We start from the raw sequence: 15262 nt of genomic DNA, 5'->3' as shown, positions 1-15262 counted from the left end.
CCAGCAATCCAGTGTAGACTTTGGATTGTGAAAATGTTTCAGGACTACAAAGGAGAGTAGATATTTGCCTGTGTAAGTATACAGAGCTCTTGGTAGAGGTTTTCCCTTCAGAAGAGCAGAGCACCCAGTTCACCAAGGGTTGATCCTTTTTATTGGATGTATTCCATTAAGTGGAACAGGGCCTATTGGTAATACACATCAAGCTATCACAGGTCATCTAGCTCAGCCTCTATGCCCTTCAAGGACACAAAGTGTTTTATTAATTGGTGCATGGGGGTGCACAGTAAGAAAATAACCAAGGCATGTACCACAGATATTGAAAATTGAAGTTGGTTGCGTCTAAGGTGGTTCTGTTTGTGAGGATAGGTAAATTAGTTCAGGAGGTCCAATCAAGGCCTCTTGTTGAGGGAGGCAGATCCAGGGGGTATGTGTTCCTTGGTGCTCGCTTTTAGTTGGCGAGTGATGATGCTATTCCAGACCGTTGCTCATGCAAGAAAAGTGGTAAAAATCAGCTGGCTACATTAAAGCAGTTCAAAAGCCTAATCAAGGGAGACTCCTTTGAGAGGCGTATTTATGGGCCCTGAGCCCTCCCATAAACAGTAGGATTGGAGTTGCTGTATTCCCCATTATGTCTTGTGGAAGTGTTTTTACATGAAGAATCATTGAACAAAGCTGATTTTATTAGATGTGAGGCCAATTGGATTTTCCTTTGTTCCATAAAGACTGTTGCGGACGATGCCAGCACCTGCTACTGTGTCAGTAGTGGTGGAAGAGTGGACCGACCTGGAGCAATGTTTTGTTTTCTTTTAGTAGAATTGGATAGTATGAGGATGGGGTTTCCCATCTATATGGAGTAATGCTACATACAAGTACATTGCCTACTAGTGGTGTGGAAAATTACAATGAAGGAACTTGCCCATCCTCAGTTCAGTGTAAGGTGCAGAACTCATTGATGAGGCGTATCAGTCTGTCACTTGCAATGATGGTTTAGTTGGGTGGAATGAACAGAAAAGGATGCTGATTTCTGTGTTATTTATTGGCATTGCTGCTGTTTCAGTCTGCCCTTGCTGGTTTTCCAAGGTTTTTTTTTCTAGCTGGGTAGGGCAAAGTCCTCCACCACTCTCCAGTTAGAAATCTCGGTTCTAGCCAGGTGTAGTTGCTCGGTGAAGAATGGCAGGTCCAGGTTCAGTCTCTGAGAAGGAAGGTTTTGTTGTTCATTTGTGCAATTAGGCAGAATGGATACCTCCAGTAATAGGGCATCCCCTTTTTGCACAGTTGGTCCAGAAGGAGTTGAAGGGCTCTTTTCAGCATTAGAGTGCATGCAGACCAAGATAGAAGTACAGTTAAATCACACTTGTTTAAAAATAAAAGTGAATAGAACAAATGTAGTCAAAACATAGCCAAAGCCAAAGTTTGATAACCAGAACGAATAGCCAGACAAGTCAGAAAGCCATAGATCAGCGTAGTGGAACAGCAAGCAGGATCTGGAGCCAGAAGGAATGTCAGCTACGTAAGTCTTTAAAAGGAACGCAGGAGATTGCCTTGGTCAACATCACAGAGACTAATGCAGGCCATACACGATCGAATTTCGAACGAATTTTCTTTTCAAAATCAGAAAATTCGTTTTTTTTGTGATCCGATGATGCCACCATTGATTTTCGAAATTCGGCCGACCAAGCCTTCAATTTCACCTCATGTTGCTACTGAAAAGAATTTTCTTGGCTGGGAATCTTCTTTTCTCTCCGTACATTTTCTTTTCTTATTACGTTTCTCGCATGATTCTCCCATCATTGATTAGAAAATCGTTAGTTTTTCTAAAAATTTCCAACATGTCCGATTCCTCAAATTTTCTTTCCGAACGAAAATCGGCTGTTGCTGCAGCCCACTAATGGTGCGAAATTCATGCGAAAATTCTTAGATACGATTTTCGAAAGGAAAATTCTTTCGAAATTCGAACCGTGTATGGCTGGCATAAGGCAGAGATCATCTGGGCTGGACAGCTTAAGTAGGTAGGATTGATGAGCAGGATATCATTAACAGGTGAGTCACTGTGGAGAGATAGGAGCTTGCAATTAGCTAACAGCTGAGCGGCCAACTCAGAGGAAGGAAGGGCTGAGCTAAGCCCTGACAAAATGCCTGTATCTCTTAAGAAACACTGCCGGATGCAGTGTGTCATGTGCTGTCTGTGGCCATCATCTTGCATACAGCCTGTGCTCTTCAGGGCCCCACAAACTGTTTTTAAAAGAACCAGAGTGGGTGTCAGAGTTTTGCCACTTCCCTGGAATGTTGCCTGCGCTGTTATTGACTCATGGCAGCATCGTTGCATAACCGGGACACACCCTTTCTCTACCTTTTCTGATATTGGTGCGCCAAACATTATTCTCTATTAGTCTGGTTAAATACCTTTTGGGTATATCAAAAGCATAGTGCTATTGATTTTTGAGTGTCAGTATATAGTGTTGTTATAAAAGATTCACAGACAATAAAGCATTCTGCAATTTGTGTCCTTGTTTAACGAGACCTACATGTGGAATACATGCAACAATCTTTCAAGAAATAACAAAACAGAGAGGGGATCAGAATAAATATACTTGTGTTTAGCCACCAGAGAGATAATAAGAATGGGTTACAGCCTTTAGACATCTACATATCAGGGAAGTCCAGCATTCCAAAGAGCGCCCAATCAGTGTCAGGGGTAAGTATTTGAATACATAGGAGGGACACCACAGCTTTCTAAAATTCTTTGATCTTGGGGCAAGCCCAAAAATCATGGTACTAGTCTGTGTCTTCATTTCAAACAGGACAAGGCCCATGAGATAGTAGTGTTGTAAAGATATATGAAGCTGACCATGTATGGCTCATTTTTTATTTTTTTTTTCCATTTAGCCTGCTGGCTGAACGGGAAAACAGAACCAATTTCTCCATCCACACATTCAAGGTGGTTGGGGAAATCCTCCTCTCGTGAAAGAGGGACAGGGGGACAGCTGAGACCTATGCGATTTTTCCCTAGACATCTGCGCAGGAAAATGAAATTGCTAGCAAAGTTGGGCTGAGGCGATTTCACACTTGTGCAACTTTTCCTGGGACTTTGGACATCAGAATCGTATGACAAGCACCCCAAGATTTTCAATGAGTACCATTCCTATCTGTGCAACTTCAAGTCACACTGACTTCAAAGTAGTCCCTATACTACTTTGGTTCAACTTTGATGCAAGTTGAGGTCCATAGACCTCAAGTTTACACAGGCATTCCCTGAAATCATGGCAAAATTGCCACTGCAAAATCGCTGCAAAATGTCAGCAAAATTGCACGACTTTCCCTGCAACTCCTTCATCCATAGACCTCAAGATTACACAGGCATTGCTTAAAGTTGCATCAAAATCGCGGAAAAAAGTGCTGCAAAATCGCACGACTTTCAGGTAGCACAAGTGTGAAAGGGGCCTAAGTCACTGTGCTGAGTACTATTATACCTAGAATATAAAGTAGTCCCACCATCAAACACTAGTAATGGTATGTTCTCAATATAATTGTGCTTAAATGGCAGAAAATCACACAGATGGTATCGCCTACTAAAAGCTTGCATTTTACTCCACAGCATTAAGGACTTTAAGGGAAACCCCACATGAAAATGTAAAAAAAAATTACATGGGACAACCATGCGCCGTAGACAGCGGTGCCTGTCTTTTTGGAAATATCTCCTAAACCGTATAGGTTTAGGAGATATTTCTTGGACCTACAGGTAAGCCTTAATCTAGGCTGACCTGTAGGTCAAAGTGGTTTGTAAGGGTTTACAACCACTTTAAGAAATGTGAAACTATGAAACTATTAGTGCGACTTCATTCACAGAATGATCTCTGATTCAATGTTTACAAAATATTTACACTCCTGAGCCAACAACACTGCATTCTCACACATTATTATTATTATTATTATTATTATTATTATTATTATTATTATTATTCTAAAAGATTAATATAGCGCCAAATTTGAGGGAAGACAGTATAGTTACAATGCAATTCACTACGGAAGAAATCTGAGGGCCCCGCTTACAATCTAAAGATAAATTGTTTCTTTTAACTTACTGAGTTTGCCTGATTGATTGCTTTTTTTTTTTTTTTTTTTTTTTTTTTTTTTTTTTTTACATTTGTAAAATGAGAAAAATAAATAATTTTTCTTCTTAGGCCCAGTCACACTTTACATAGTGAGAACTTGTGTTCCTGCTCACAATTTTGTACAGGTGATTTTCATGTGATTTTGCGTGCCATGTAAAGGGCATCCAAGTCACTTGAATGGGATGCCCTATGCACGTTTTTCATAGCAAAGAAGTTCAAGAACCAAAGTTTGGTCCTGAGCCAGGTGCATTTTTTTGGCTGTATGGTTTGCCGAGATTTTTGCCCGTATGGTTGGCCGAGATTTTTGCCCGTATGGTTGTTGTGCGACAATCACAGCAAAATAGTAGGGGTGCCATTAAGGATAAATGGCACCTAGAAATGCGCTGTGTTTTTCTGTGATTTTAGCGTCATTCAGAATAAGTTTATGAAAGAGAGAAAAGCCACGATCCGTGGGAGGATCACGGCTGATCTCTCATGTGTACAGGTTTATGTAGCTGAGGTGAGGAGCAGAGAGAATGTGATATATGTGTGTGTGTGTGTATATCTATAGCTTTGTATATGTTTTATGTATATATAACCCTTTCATGCTTAAGCCTATGTCTGACATTTGTTGCTTACAAGTTAAAATCCGTATTTTTTGCTACAAAATTACTTAGAACCCCAAACATTATATATATATATATATATCTCGAAGGCGGCCGAGAACTACCGAGCGCCGCCGAGATACACAGGACATCTCGGCGGCGCCATTTTTGAAGATAAAACTGACAAGGCTGAAAATGACACTGACAAGGCTGCAATGATGGACAAGGCTGCAATGATAGACAGGCTGCATGACAAGGCTGCAATGATGGACCAGGCTGCATGACAAAGCTGCATATGACACTGACAAGGCTTCAGATGGACACTGATAAGGCTGCATTGATGGGCATTTAAATGTAAGTTTTTTTTTTTTTGTTTTTCCTTAAACTTCCCTCCTAAACTTGGGGTGCATGTTATACGCCAGCACGTGTTATACGCCGATAAATACGGTATATGCACCTGTTGAACAGGGGCAGAAAAATTGGGCCTCTGGTGGTGGTGTTGCCACAACACTGTAAGCCCTCAGTTACTCTTGGTGGGCGCAGGAATGGGCTCTGCTGTGAAATATTAGATCAAGAATTGTAATTACATGTCCCTGTTGAATAGGGACATAAAAATTGGGCCTTAGGCACTGGTGCCACAACACTGCAACACCTCACAGAAACTCTAGTTGGAGCGCAGGAATGAGCCCTTCTGCAAAGTATTGCATCAAAAATTGTAATTACACGCCCCTGTTAAATAGGGGCTGAAAAATTGGGCCTTAGCCACTGGTGGAGGCGCCAAGAACCAAAAATGTTCTTACAAGCTATGAGCATGATCATTGAGGAAGAAGAGGATAGTCACTCAGCATAACAGGATAGTCACTCAGCATCAGCATAGGAAGGGATCTGACATTTAAAAAAAATATATTTGGTTACATCAGCATCAGGTGCTTGGTAGCTGGTGGTGACCCAAGACTGATTCATCTTTATGAAGGTCAGTCAATCAACCGAGTCAGTGGACAGGCGCACCCTGTGATCGGTTACAAAGCCTCCAGCAGCACTGAATGTGCATTCCGAAAGAACGCTGGATGCAGGACAGGCCAGTAGCTCAATTGCATACTGCGCAAGCTCTGTCCAGTGATCCATTCTCAAGACCCAGCAACCCAGAGGATTTTCGGTGGGAAAGGTGTCCATGTCTGATCTTGCCCCTAGGTATTCCTGCACCATGTAAATCAGATGCTGGTGATGGTTGCTGGAACCGATCATACCTTGGGGCTGCGGACTAAAAAATTGTCTGAACGCATCGGTTAGACGGCCACATTCTCCACCGCTCCTTCTGTGACTGACTGAAGCCTCAGCAACACATTGTCCAGGACCAGGAATTTGTAACCTCCCAGTCAGGAGGGCATGGAGCCCAAAATCGACTGCTTCATCTATGCAGGTAAGAGCCTATGACAGCTTCTAGTATGCACTGGAACCAGACGGTATGGCTGCTACACACATCGTCTCAATGATGGAACCTGGAGATCACAGGGCTCTGGAATTATACCCCTGTATGATCTGGGCATGCCCCTGTATGATCTGGGCAAACCATGTATGATCTAGGCATACCCTGTATGATTTACTCCCTGTACACACGGTCGGACATTTCAACCACAAAATCCGTTGGATTTTTTTCCAATGGATTTTGTCTGTAACTTGTGTTACATATACACGGTCGCACAAAGTTGTCCAAAAATCCGAACGTTCTGAAAGAGGTGACGTCAAACGTGTACATCAGAACTATAAATGGGCCAGTAGCCAATAGCTTTCCTCTTTTTAGTTTTATTCTGAGCATGCGTGGCACTTTGTCCATCAGAATTGTCTACGCACGATCAGAATTTATGCGATCAGATTTTGGAGTCCGATAGAGCCCACGCACGATCGGATTTTCCGACAACATAATCCAATCGGACTTTTTCCATCAGAATTTCCGACCATGTGTACAGGGCATTAGACATACCATGTATGATCTGTGCATATCCCTGTATAATCTGGATAAAATACGATAAATTATGAGGGCGTGTTTTTTTAAGTTGTCATTTTTTGGTACAATTTATTTTGAAAATGAAGAAATTGAATAAAAAAAATTCACTGTCATCAGTGCAGTACAGCATCATCATATGACTGGTGTGGCTGTTATCAGGGACACAATACATGTATACACATGTCTAAAAGCCATTTTATTAAATTTGTTTGACAGTTTTTACTATTTTTTTTTATTTTTTTATTATTATTTTCATCAGTGTCACCATAGTAACACTGTACTACTATAAGGGGGTGATCAGTGACTTTTATTTTTTAAATGTGTTTGCTGTTACAGTGATGGTCAATGTAACAGCAAAGTTTTCAAGGAGAAAGAGAGAGAGAGATCGTCAACCACGGTAGGAAGTTTTCCTAAAAACTTTCTGATAATGAGGCAGTAAGGTAAATACCCAGGTACATGAACTTATTGTTGGCCCATGTAAATGGGAAGTTGTGTCCTATGTTCTGAACCTTTTAGAGGGGTAGGTTCACATTCATTGCCTCCAACTTTTGCTCATTTATCTTGTAATTAGAGAGTGCTGCATACAGGGCAGGACTTAGGGTGGTGGAGGCCCCTGGGCTTGAGTAATTTTCGGGCCCTACCTTCTATATATTACCGTATTTATTGGCGTATAACATGCGCCGGAGTATAACACACCCCACGTTTAGGAGGGAATTTTAAGCAAAAAACATACATTTAAATGCCCATCAATGCAGCCTTATCAGTGTCCATCTGCAGCCTTACCCATCCATCTGCACCCTTGTCAGTGTAGCCTTGTCTTTTTCAGCCTTGTCATTGCAGTCTTGAAGTTTAAAAATGGCGCCGCCGAGATAGAGTCCTGTGTATCTTGGGTCTTCTCGCAGTCCCGAGAGGAGCTGAGCGCAGCCGAGCTGAGTATACTCGGCTATGTATCTGGGCGGGGCCCATGGGTTTGAGCCCAGTCAAGCCCAATGGTAAGTCCAGCCCTGGCTACATATGTCTTAAGGGATTTCAGCAGGTTAGGGATAGTAAGTTCAGGATTAGTGACAAAGAACAATAAGTCGTCTGCATTAGCTGCAACTTTGATGGACTCTCCCACTCTGTATGCCCCTTATGTCCACATTGACCCTGAAATGGCAAAGTAAAGGTTCTAGAACTAATGCAAAGTTCAGAGGCGAAAGGGAGCATCCCTGTCGGGTCCCATTGTTCCAACTAAAAGTAGAGCACAGTCCTGTATTGGACTTGAGGACACTGAGGAACAGTCCATTACTGGAGTGTAAGGAAGCACCAGCTGCTGTGGGATCAAGTAAGTACAATTACTTTTCTGAAGCCTTAGACCTAAAAGAGCATTTAACTCTTGAAGTGTGGGAGCAGCCCTACTAGAAGGGATGATTTATTTTCCCCGGGGTTGGGCTTTAAGGACATTTACCATCATTAGCTTTGATATAATAGTCACAGGAAATAAACTGCAACTATTTCTTCTACTATCTGCTACACCTTTTCTTTTTTTGATGTACATGTACTGACTGGCCAATAGATGACTTACTGAAAATTTTAGATAAACAATAATAATAATAATGCTGAAGGCATGACAGTAGCTCAAAAGGAAGGGAACACATTTAAATATTCATCATGGCATCATGGTAAGAAGCATTAGAACATCATTTTGAAATACTGTTTAATAGCAATGGACCCCCAGGATGCTAGGGATACTATGATTTTTATATCTAGAATGCATATCCTGCTAACAGGAAGCAGGGCTTGCAGTACTGCAAACAAGATTGACCCAGGAGACCTGTTCTACTATTGCTACTCATTCTTTCACTTCAGTGTATAGTATCATATGTAGATCACCTCGAGGCAAGGATATGGATAGACATTGCTGATAATTTGGCCTGTTCACTTCTTTTGGGAGGATTTTATGGATAGCATTTTGTAAGCTAATTAAAGCTTGGTAACCTAAGGCAACTTATTCTTAAGCAGGTCAGGCTTTTCAGCAATATGTCAATACTAAGTCAGTTTCCTTTGCATTGATCCCAGTTAAGCTGATTAATGACAGAATGATTGGTTAATTATGTGTTAATAAGAGAAACTTTGAAACCTGGATCAGTGGTGACCACTGAGGATCATAATGTAGACTAGGGATGAGCTCGAACATCCGGTGTTTGCCCATTCACTGAACAGTGAATATTATGGGGCCTTTGAGGCAAATTCGAGTGCCGCGGAACGCCCCATAATGCTCTGCGAGATCGCAGTGCATTGATGTCTGATAATTGGCTAAAGCATGCACCTGACCTGTATGCTTTGGCCAATCACCGCACGCTCTGCTGCAAAAGCCATGACTCATGTCTCAGGGGGACTAGGGCCACGCCCCACACTATATAAGGCTGCTTACATAGCATAGAAAAAAAACCCTGCCGACTGTTGTCTCTTGGCTTTGACAGCTGTTATATAGGCAAGGGCAGGGCAACCTGGTGATGTCAGAAGGGGCGGGGTCACCCGTTTACATCACCGTGTGGCCCCTCCCTTGCATGCATAACAGTGTTCATAGCCAAGAGACAGCATTTTAATAGAGGAATTGTTAAATACTGTCTCCTGACGTTTTTACTTTTTTGACACTTTTGTTTGGTGAATGGGTAGGGGCTCAATGTACCCCATACCCATTCACATAGGCGGGGTGGGATCTAGGGGCCAGATTCTGATAAGCCCCCCCACCTGCAGACCCCCACAACCACCGGCAAGGGTTGCGGGGATGAGGCCCTTGTCCCCATGATGGAATATTTCATTTTTATTGTTTAACCATTTAACTATTTAATATTGGCTGATCCAATTGCTCTATCACTTTTAGGTATTGGTATATTTAGACTTTTTTTTTTTAGACTTGGGGTTACCTATACGCATATATATATATTTAGACCTTTTATGTTTATTTAGGTCCTATTTTTGGCAGCTTTCCTATGACCTCCAATATGGACCGCCCAGCATCAATTCTTGGGTTCTTATCTTGATCCCAATGTAGTGGACATAGCTTAATGAGATGGGATGCGAAGTTGCATAACAAATATGGTGTTTAGGTGAGATCACATTTTGGACCTACATCGATTGTATCATAAACAAGCGTTTCAATATTCTATAGGTTTTCATCTCTGTGCATATTTCATTGTATCTATAATTTAAGACATTATAGACTATGTTTTAGTGTCATGCAGCATGAGTTGTATTCATATATGTATTCGTTTTTGATTTATTTTTGTATTCATTTCATTTACAGTTTATCTACTAGATATACCAACTACTCCTGAAGAAGCTCGTTTTTGGAGCGAAACATGTTGTGTGGTATATTCTATAAGCCCCATAAACTGTATCAAATCTGTTAATCAAATGATGTGATTAATTGTTTTTATTCAATATTTTTGTATCCCTTTTTTATACACACTATGTAATAAAAATCTTTGTCATTTTTATACTATCTCTTTTTGGTATTGTCCCTATTATGGTATATCAGCACCTTGAAAGTCCCTAAGGGCTAGATCCCTTGTCCCTGTCCTTGTTGTTCCATCTATCATAGAAGCCGGTCCAGGAGGCAGGACGTCGTATGACAGCAGCCGCACCGGGTAAACGGGAGGTCTCCGCACTGTGTAATCCAGCAGCTCTTCTCTCTCTAATCCCCATGCACTGAACAGACTGCATTGATGGACACTGGTGAGGCTGCATTGATGGGCACTGATGAGGCTGAGCTGATGGGGACTGGTGAGGCTGCATGAATGGGCACTGATGAGGCTGCATTGATGGACACTAGGAAAGCTGCATTGATGGACACTGGTGAGGCTGCATTGATGGACACTGGTGAGGCTGCATTGATGGACACTGGTGAGGCTGCATTGATGGACACTGGTGAGGCTGCATTGATGGACACTGGTGAGGCTGCATTGATGGACACTGGTGAGGCTGCATTGATGGACACTGGTGAGGCTGCTTTGGATGGGCACTGGTGAGGCTGCATTGATGGGCACTGGTGAGGCTGCATTAATGGGCACCCATCAGGTTGCATTGATGGGCACTGTTGAGGCAGCATTGATGGACATTGGTGAGGCAGCGTTGATGGGCACTGGTGATGGTGAGCTGATTCATGGTTTAATGGGCCACTTGTCTGGACTTGCCCCCCCAGACCTAAGGCTGCCAGCCTGCCCCTGGGTCACGCCCCCCATAAGGACCATGTAGATCAAACAGCTATAAAAGTTATGGAAAAGATAATGGAAGTTGGGTCATAGGACCATTACTTATTTAAACAGAATGAACAAAGAGTGACACACAATGTAACACTAGATCTAAAGGGTATTTGCATTTTAATTTGTGGGATGAGTTTATGGTCATGTATGAACCATAACCAGTGAAAGAAAAAACGTGGACAAATGAAAGTCATATTATATTGGAATAAGAAATAACTCACATTTGACTCCCCTGAAACATGTCAACTTAAATCTGGTCCAGTTGTTACATGCAATTCTTTGTTACTCAATGGTTGTATTACTGTAACAGTGTCTTTTGTTTTTTGTTTTTTTTAATTCTCACTGTAATAAAATGACTTGACCTGTATCTGATTTTGTACAACCTAATAAAGTGTTTATGGAATAAAAAATAAATAAAAAAAAGTTAGCTAATTGTCTGTCTTCAACCTTCCTGCTTCTTGCATAATGAAAGTTAAAAGTAAAGCAAATGAACCAGAGAAGGAAAATCACAAAGCAGACTGGGTGACCAAGAATGCTGCATTAGTCCGCTCATTTTGAGCACGTCTCCAGGTAGGCGGGGCCCATGAAGGATGCCGGAATCTGGGAGCCCCCTTTAATAAGGGGGCCCCTGGATACCGGCCCCCCACCCTATGTGAATGAGTATGGGGTACAATGTACCCCTACCCATTCACCTGTAAAATAAAGTAAAAAAACACAACACACAAGGGTTAAAATAGTTTATTGCACAGCTCCGGGGGTCTTCCGTCTTCAGGGGTCTTCTCGCCGGACTCCTCCGCTATCTTCTTCTAGCTCTTTTGCTAGCGGAGGAGCCCGGCTTTCTTCCTCGCCGCCGCCCTCTTGTTCCGACTTCGGGGGTCTTGTCCCCCTCTTCGGTTGTTCTTGCCGGGCCACCGCGCCTTCTTCTAGCTCTTTTACAGGCGGGCATTGGCACTATGCAATCTGATTGGCCAATCTCTGTACGAATCGATATTTAGGCAAAATAGGTAACAGGAAGATGCACTTGAACAATTAATTTTAAATTATAGGAAATCAAACAGGCTCTTACACTAAATCCTAATTTATTTAAGATCTTACTGATTGCAGTGTATGGTCACCTTTAAAGATCAAGATCTGAAAATATAAATGTATTGGGTTTATAAACACTTCTCTGTTATTTGTAATGTATTGAAAGATTTGGGTAAAAAAAAAATAAAAAAAAGAATAAACACTAAAAATAGTGCCGCTTTACCGGCGACGCCACCCCGCCCAAGTGTGAAAGTTGCCTAAGGGAAATGGCTGATTATGCGTTGTAATTAGATTCCTGAGAAACCAGCCAGTATAAACATTGAGAATTGGTGGCTGACTCCGCTCTTCCTGTTTCCCTTCTGGGGTCTAGTGCCCAGTTAGTATTACATCATTGTAGCCATCAATTGAAGCTAGCACCCTTTGCATCCTTTTATGGATGCTTAACAATTTCTTGCCTATTATTATTATCTTTCAGAATAGGACCATTCAGTCAATTGTGTCTGTGTATTGGTTGACTTACTTATAGAAGACATTGTTTGTTTGTTAAGTCACTTCCGTGTGACACCTGGCACACCACTCTTATGAGGGCCCTTCTCTATATGTAAGTGGCACCCTGTACACATTGCATCTCTATATATATATATATATATATAGGGATTATACTGAGAAAATGTTATGCTGCACTTTTCATCTGATTAAAAATGTGATGTTTCATTGAGGTCGGTCAACCAGCTCATGACTATATAGGTTTCTACAAACTGTCATACCTTGTGGTTTGGTTTACATGGTCTGACCAGTCGAGTTGTATCTACAGTACAGTACAGTACAAACCTGTTCTGATCTTTGTACCAATGTATGTTTGCTGTTTTATCTTATTCCTTTGCAAATAAAGAATTTAAAAGGAAAAAAAAAATATGATGTTTCCCTCCTCTTTTCTTTTGTACAGGATCTCTGTCTATAGTCAAGGAAATAAGGTCCTGAGGAAGCATACAAGCGAAACGTCAACCTCTTTTGACCTAGTAGCAATAGAGCTCTATTATGATATCAAGTAAGTGGTCAAATTAATGACAGCTCAAATTTTCTTGTTTTTATAGAATGCACAAACATTTTTTAACCAATACATGTTTTGTAATTTTTTGTAAAAAATTAATTTAGTATTATTACGTAGTGATTGTCCTTCTCAGGTACCAGTACAGTCCGCTCAGTCTGTCCAATTATCTTTAAACAATCTTTATATGGATGAAGTACCACCATAGCCAATACATTCTTTATATAGGTATATTTTCATATTTATTCTATTATTTAATCCTATTTCAAAAAAGGTTTGTTATAGTTACATAGTTAGTCAGGTTGAAAAAAAGATACAAGACGTTCTAGTTCATCCAGTTATACTAACAGCTTGCTGATAACATTAATGTTCCATGAGCTGTAGATGTGAACAATATTTCAGGGGTTCCCTGAGGTCTTAAACTTTTTGTCAAGGGTTCCTCTAAAGTAAAAATGTTGAGAAATCCTGGTCTAATGCAAGATTTACAAAATATGAATTTGCTTTGCTATTCTATACAAATCTCACTATCAAAAGGTGCACCATTTTAAACCCAACCATCCTATTGCCTGTATTAGAAGAGGCTGGAGACAAAGAGGAGCCACATGTTTTTGATTTGATGTGTATGAATCAGCTTCTATAAGGCTAGTGCAGAGTACACCCCTTGAAGACCCAGATCTTTGTCTTTTAGTAGATCGATCCTAATTTTATGCTGAGGATGGTAATCCTATACTGGTTATGCAGTTGTCACACAGGAGGACAGTCTCTATTTAGAGTCATTGGATTCTTCTGTCTCCATTCAAGAAGCAGAAATCTATACCATAGAAAAAAAATCTGTAAACTATCAAACAAGTAAACATTTACACAAATAGCATATATGCTTTTGGGGTGGTGCATGATTTTGGATCCCATTTGGAGGGCTAGACATATTTTTTTATTTCAGCAGGCAAACCAACCTAGCATACTAAATTAGTTGATTGACGTGAAAAGGAGGAAGGTACAATATCCTCATAAATCCAGAGCTTTTGGATGGTAGGGCATAGGATCATCACAAATGTCTCTACTTATCCCTTGAATTATACCTCAGCACAATATCTACTTCATCACACTCCCTTAACTAAAATTTAACATTTTATATCACTGATCATGCACATGGTAAGTGCAGCACAGTTATGTATCCCTACACATTGGAGTTGTAAACTTCAACAATCAATTGTTTATTAGGTTTAACAGAATCAAAGACTTGGAAGAACTGATTGTACTGATTTTTCCTATACCCCTCTTATTGACTCTCCTTGAACATGACAGCTTACGTTTGGTCCAGTTGTTACATGCAATTCTTTCTTACTATGGTTGTATTACTTTAACAGTGGCTTTCATTGTTTTATTTGAGTCCTCCCTGTAATACAATTACTTGTCTCTGGACCTGTATCTGATTTTGTACAACCGAATAAAGTTTTAATAAACTAAAATAAAGTTAGCTGATTGGCTGCCTTCAACCTTCCAACTTCTTGCATAATGAAAGTTAAAAGTGCATACTGAAGCAAACAAACTGGAGGCCAAGGAAAATCATAAAGCGGGCCAGGTTACCAAGAATGCTGCATTACAACTCTAAAAAGAAAAAGGGCACTGGATTTGGATTTTCTAATGCCACGTACACACGATCGAATTGACTAAGTCCGCCGGACCACAGTATGCCGGACAATTTCGATCGTGTGTGGGCTCCAGCAGACTTTTTCATCGTAAAAGTCTGGCGGACTTAGAAAGTAGTTTTGACTCAAAATATGTCCCCTGGACTTGGCTTTCAGCGGACAATCCGTTCGTCAGTGTGCTAGTCCGGCGGACTAAGAATGATGCATGCTCTGAAGCAAGTACGAGAAGGAAGCTATTGGCTACTGGCTATTGAACTTCCTTTTTCTAGTCCCGTCGTATGTGCTGTACGTCATTGCGTTAGCAATCACCAGACTTTCGGAGTGTCCATGTGTGGCCAAGTCCATTCGTTATAAAGTCCGGATTGTTTGCCGGACTAATTCCGCCGGACAATTCGATCTTGTGTGTACGCGGCATGAGTCACTGAAATTTTCCACTTGATACACTAGTTTTGCAAATCTACACACATACAATCCCATGAGAGGGCCAAAAAAATGTCCAAGAGTCCAAGGTAATTTAGTAAAAAAAAAGAATTTGTAGCTGAATAGATCCAACAGATTTTGGGGGCCAAACATACTCTTCCTTCACCGGGG

At 41.1% G+C, this 15262-nt stretch overlaps 1 long non-coding RNA gene across 1 annotated transcript in view; it reads left to right on the top strand.

The window, feature by feature from the left end:
- LOC143987983 (uncharacterized) overlaps nucleotides 1–13026 on the top strand; it is a 48213-nt gene extending 35187 nt beyond the window's left edge. The window contains exon 3 of the long non-coding RNA XR_013276729.1: nucleotides 12921–13026. This is a non-coding gene — a long non-coding RNA (uncharacterized LOC143987983). The remainder of the gene's footprint in view (nucleotides 1–12920) is intronic.
- The last annotated feature ends 2236 nt before the right edge of the window (nucleotides 13027–15262 follow it).

Source organism: Lithobates pipiens, unplaced genomic scaffold (genome assembly GCF_037356315.1).
Source record: "Lithobates pipiens isolate NorthernLeopardFrog02 unplaced genomic scaffold, aLitPip1_a1.2 Scaffold_1, whole genome shotgun sequence".
Lineage (NCBI taxonomy): Eukaryota > Metazoa > Chordata > Amphibia > Anura > Ranidae > Lithobates > Lithobates pipiens.
Note: the sequence above shows the minus strand (reverse complement) of the source record. Positions and strands in the feature narration are given on the sequence as shown.